General features: G+C 42.7%; 1 protein-coding gene across 3 annotated transcripts in view; it reads left to right on the top strand.

Moving 5' to 3' along the window:
* Positions 1–305: 305 nt before the first annotated feature.
* The window catches only part of gcgrb (glucagon receptor b), a 50,936-nt gene continuing 45,241 nt past the window's right edge, over positions 306–6,000 (top strand). For 2 of the 3 annotated variants that reach the window (XM_071505067.1, XM_071505065.1), the window contains exon 1: positions 307–830. The gene's annotated coding sequence lies outside the window, so the exon portion shown is untranslated. Of the gene's footprint in view, positions 831–6,000 lie in introns of all 3 variants that reach the window. The other variant, XM_071505068.1, reaches the window with a different exon arrangement.

The raw sequence follows: 6,000 nt of genomic DNA, 5'->3' as shown, positions 1-6,000 counted from the left end.
GTCAGTGCACAGGAAATAACCTAATGAAAGCTTCATTTAACATTGTTATTTTTATATGGCAAGATGGGCCTATTAGGTCTAAACTGAGATATTAAATGATACACACACACACACACACACACACATTGTATTACTTATTTATGATGTATATTGGTTGTGATGATTGCTGCTGCAAACCAAATTGCCACCCAGGGACAATAAAGACTTTCTTCTTCTTCATCATCTTCTTTACACACACACACACACACACACACACACACACACACACACACACACTTCATCTCTGGATTTGGTCGGGAAAGAAATTCAGCCTTTCACACACGTTGCAACGCGTTCACCATGCTGAGCTGTATTTTGAAATGTTACACCGGAAGCCAGTCTCTCAGTGCAGCAGCGTTGACAGAACTCCGAAGCGCAGAGCATCAACAGCGGAGCATCCAGCCTCCGTCAGTCCGACACACTTCAGTCCGCTCGGAGGTCAACGGGAGAGGTTTCACCGAGAAAAGTCACTTATACACATCTGCAGAGCAAAAAACAAAAGGCAAAGGCGAACCTGGACTGTAGCCTGAGTCGACAAAGGCCAATTTAAGAAGTTCTTCTTTCTTTCTTTCTTCCTTCTTTTCTTTCTTTCTTTCTTTCTTTCTTTCTTTCTTTCTTTCTTTCTTTCTTTCTTTCTTTCTTTCCTTCTATTTTACTTTCTCTCTCCTGGACACGGTTATGCCTGCCGGCTGCGCTCTCTGGACTCTACCTGCGGTGATGGCCCGGGTCGGGAGATGAGCAGCGGGCGGTGTGGGGGTGCCAGGGGCGCAAGAGGAGGTCTGGACGCTTAGGTAAAAAGTCATTTTCTTGATGTTTGCTCTGTTTCATGTGTCCTCTCTAAGCCTCTCAATGGCCTGCATATACGAGGAGCTGACTCTGTTTCCTCTGTTTCCTCTGGCCATGGTCTAAACACTGTTTTATTCTGGAGGAGAGCGCAGCCTCAACTTTTGGATGTTTCCAACTAAAGCGAGATAAATCACATTATCACATTTTGATATGACATGTTGAAGCTTGAATGTCATCTGCTGCCGCTTCCCACGCTTTTCATGTATTGTGGACTAAGTGTGTGTGTGTGTGTGTGTGTGCGGCTCTCTCAAAGCTGGATGTTCTGGGCTACGTGATGAGGGAACTGGAGAACTGAGGTAGATGTGGGCTCCATCTTCCTCCCTCAACAATGACCTTGTGTAACATCGCAGTCTGCAACAAACCAAGTTATCAAGTGAGCTTTATCAGTTGACCTATCTGTGCGCATTCATTCACGCCATGGTGATACCCCTGCGTGTGGATGTGCAGAGGAATAGTGGTGGTGGTTTTGCTTTGGTGCAAGGGGGCAAACTGCAGACATCAGAATAACTATTACCCGAAACTACTGTGTCATCTTTTACGTTAATGGTGCATGAGAGGCTATTGTGATGTGATTGCTGAATGATTCTTGCCTGATCATGACATAAAATGCGTTGTTTTCATTGGAAGATGGGACAAATAAACAAGGCAATTCCTGCCGCTTATTTTGCTGCTTGCAAGAGGGGGGAGAGTTATTATAGTATAATGCAGCTGCACAAAGAGCCTTTATAATGTGCCTTTAGGGGCCGAGAGTGCAGCTGCCTTCGTTAACAGTTAGTTTACAGTAGCCTGTAGTGGCCACAGCAGCCATAAATCACTGTTACATCCCTGTAAGAGGCTGATAGTGGGCATCAGTGATCAGCAGTGAGCTCAAGAAACAAACAAAAAAAAGGTTTAACAGTGTCCTGCATGCCTTTCTGTAAATTCAGGCTGTTCATATTGTTATTTTCACCTGGAAGCTCTGCACACTCTGTCACTGACAGGTTTCTCCTCAGCGATGTTGACCTGTTGGAAAATTGTCTTCTGCTTTAAAAGTGGATGAGAGGAGCTGATGTGATTGGCCATTACTGGAACCTGTCACAGGGAAAATGTGCCCACTCCAATCATTCTGATTTCCAGATTATTGCTCCAGTTCACCTGGTTTGCACTTGTTTCTCCGGACACAGAAATTTCCCCAAGTTTGTGCGTGTGTTGGCTCCCGCTTTCTTGAAAACGGAGCCATTTCTCTCCTCCGTGTCCTTTCGCCCCTTCTGCATTTTCTTTCACTCTCCAAGAAGTAATATCCTAAGTTGTCTTGCCTGAGGGCTCAGTGGTTTCCCCAGACATCAGACCACTCTTTTGTAATGGTATGATGGCCAGAGATTAGATTTGCCTGGTCAGTATGGCCCAGCACACATACAGGGAACATTTACAAAGGGGAGATATTGATTCACAGATGTTGGTCTTCAAACATGAAAGCAGACAAAGTAAGCTAATGCCTTTTTTCCATTCATTTCTTCCTCCTGACACGATCGCGGTTGTCAAAAGCCCAAGGTTTCACTGGCTAAACTTTTTTTCAATCAATAAAGAGACAAAGACAGACGGTTGTTGTGAAAAAAGACTGGACAAGTCCTTCAGTCATTCAGCAGGACTGTGGATGGAGACTGTGTGGGAGCCATTGAAAGTGCTTTGACCTGTGACTTTGTGTCCATTAATTCAATGAGAAACATTTTCAGGGTTGAATATGAACATTATATCATAGCAGATTTACATTCCAGTTCATAATGGTTACAGCGATGTCTACCTACATGTGCATATCAAGTCCTGCTCTGTCCCGTCTTTATTATGGTGACTGTATCACAGTTTCAAACCAAAATTTTCAGGAAGAGCATACAGTGGCGACTGACACGCAGTAACTTGTCAGGATATGTCACTGTCCTGCCCTGTGTCATTGCGTGTCAACTCATGTCAGAGAAGGTGTGTTTTCAGACTCACTCTCTGCAACAGCTCATCCCAGCTACTCGTTCTGTGTGCATGATAGGAACATTGTGTGGGCATTAGTGACGCCTGTCAAAAGATTTGATGCTCGTCAATGCATCCTGTGTGTGTTATACTGATTTGGAAGTGTTTCGACTTGCAGGGAAAATCCCAACTTCAATTTACATCAGCAGCGGAGGTTTTAGGTCAATTCCACAGATGTGACTGAGAGTCAGACTTGATAAATTTAAATGAGACCAGGAGTCCACAGTCAGCAGCTCTGTGAGTCTGCACTTAGGTGCTTTACGCTGAATGCTAATGGCACTATGCTGACATGCTTATAATGAAAGTGCCAACATGCTGATGTTTAGCAGGTATCCATTTTGCCGTCATACTTTGACTTGATAGCTAACATATTAAGCACTAAACACAAAGTATAACTGAGGCTGGTTCGGACGTGATTAGTTTATAAGACCAATTATTTGGCCCATAAACTCAAGTATTTGATTAATGTTTTGAACTGATGGTTTTGGCAGAGGAAAAGTCAAGGGACTACCAAAGTTATTAAAAAACATCCTGAGAGGGGCATGAATGTGTGTAGCAAATTTCATTGTAGTCCCTTCAAAAGCTGTCGAGACATTATACCAAAACCACAAATGTTAGCTTAATGGATGGCGCTAGAGTGAATTTGACAGAGGTTAAAGGTCCCATACTTTACACTTGTACTGTTTTATTTGAAATTTTGATTTCCATAAGAAGATATGTTTGTGGTTTTAAGTAACAAAAACCATTTCAATGTATTTCCACATCTCCTCTCTCAGGCTTCTCTCTGGAGCTCTAGCAACAGATCAACGAGCCAATCAGTAGAGAGTAGCCTCTCTTCTGATTGTTCCTGAGTGATCAAATAAAAATATAGCAGATTTCGAGTAAACACTCAGCTAAACCACATCTTTCAAAACTGGATGGTGTGTCCGGGGAGGCCTGTGGCCTGGCTGCTTTGTTGTGACATCACAAAGTTACGGAAATCCTGATGGCTCATTTTTAGACAGTTTCTGAATATGGGCTGTGTGCATTTCTCTGTGGAGTTTCACAGTATTAATATAGAACCTAGACCTGCTTTATAATCAAAAAAGTCATGAAAATGTCACTTTATACAATATGGGACCTTTAAATACAACAGTATATACAGCTGTTCCTGGCCCACCCCACAACCCTTCAACCCACCCCAGGAATTTTTGAGAGCACTATAGTGGATACATTTACATTTACCCAGAATTCAGACACTCAAATAAAACAAATGCAGCCCACAATATAATAAATATATGATTTTGGACACAGCTAATGTGGTTTGGTGAGAAATTGAATGTAAACTTAACTTTGTTTACTCAAGAACACCAGTGGGTACATTTAAATCCAGAAAATCCCCTCATGCTAAATTTGCCAACATCAGCAGATGACAGGAAACAAACCGGGAGCCAAACTCTTTCCTAGCAACACAATTCTGATAAAACTGTCTGTAATATGTAGAAAATGTTTGTGGTTTGAATACAGACCACAAACTGCCAAGTTTATTACAAGCTCAGGACATAATGGTGACACAGACAAGGAGAGAACAGTTTAATAAATGTATTCAATCTACTGTCAGCCAGTAAATAGTTTATAACAAAGCTGTTGTTGTTGAACTGGAAAGTTTAATTAAAACCTTAACTGTGTCACCTCTAGACACAACTTCTCATTGAAATAAATCAACAAACAAATGAAGAGTATCACCATCAGAGGCCAGAGGGCGTTTCAGTTCCCTTACGCCTGGATGAGCTCCAGTCTCTCAGCTGTAAATTCTAGCAGATGATCCACAGGAACCGCGTTTGGCTGCTGATTCTCATTCATGTTTTACATCAGGAGCTACAGAGGAAGGCTGATCTCAACACACACACACACACACACACAGTCAGAGCTCAACACCTAGTTATCACTCTCACTGTCTATTTATGCACAGCGTCACACAAGGCAAATAAAGGCTTGGTATGTTGTAGTATATAATTAATAAATGGAAGCCCAGGACAATAGGGCTTTGTCCCGGGCAACAGCAGCTATCTCCAACATCTCTGATGTACTCGTGCATGCATGCGACTGTCAGCCCTACCTTCACCACCAGAACAGGCTCACACACCTCTCACCGTGGCACCAGACAACACTGAAGAGAACAGATTACTACATGGAAAAAAAAACTTCTACACGCAAACCAAAAATGGTGTGAGAATTCCTCCGCGGGAATTAATTGAATCTAGTGGACTAAATGTGTAATGAAACCACATAGTCGGAGGCAGTAATTTCACACCAGAAGCAAACACCAGGACAATCTGTCAAACGTTCCTTTTCTACTATGCAACATGTATTTTCTGTGTGGAATCACTCCACTTCATCAAAACAGAGGCAACATAGTACAACGCTCATATGGTGGACTGTATCTCTTGTGGGACCTTCAAAGTTTCAGAGCGTTGTTCAGGCACTCAGGAGGTTTATGTAAAAGCCAGCCTTGCATATTTCATGTATATTTTCTTTTGTAGACTCCTCTATTTGATCTCTCTGTTATTTATTCATTAGGGTGAGGTGAGGTACAGGGTGAGTGATTACGCAAGGAGCCTCACATTAGTCACTCTCCCCTGCACACTCCATCACATCGCGAACACGCACGCATGCTCTCACATGCACCCACAGTGACCATGCACTCATACATTCAGTAGCCTGATTTTGTTACAGTGCTCGGACGGGTCCCCGAATCTTTAACTGCAAATCTGGGTGTTTGAATAAAATTGCTTACGCCATTTTACACTATTTGCTGTCCTTCGTGTGGTTGTTTGGTGAATTCTACCATTTCTCCATTAACATTCATTGATCTTAACAAGCCAAAGGGTTCAGCTCTTTGTTATGAGTGTTGTCAAAATAGTGTGTAAGCCCAGCACGTTGAAGGGTGGACCATGTCTGTGCGTGTCTGTGTGTGTGTGTTTTATGCATGTGTGTTGGGAGAAGGTCTGCTCTATAAACACAATTGTTTATTTAATTAACATTGACCCAGACTGGTTTCTGACGCATGCGGTGTTCACATGAACACACACACACACACACACACACACACACAAACACACACACACTCTTGGTGCA

The sequence above is a fragment of the Trachinotus anak genome, unplaced genomic scaffold, assembly GCF_046630095.1.
Source record: "Trachinotus anak isolate AG129_WGS33_773 ecotype Australia unplaced genomic scaffold, CSIRO_AGI_Tana_v1 ptg000019l, whole genome shotgun sequence".
In the NCBI taxonomy this organism is placed as follows: Eukaryota; Metazoa; Chordata; class Actinopteri; order Carangiformes; family Carangidae; genus Trachinotus; species Trachinotus anak.
This window is presented reverse-complemented; position numbering and strand designations above follow the sequence as displayed.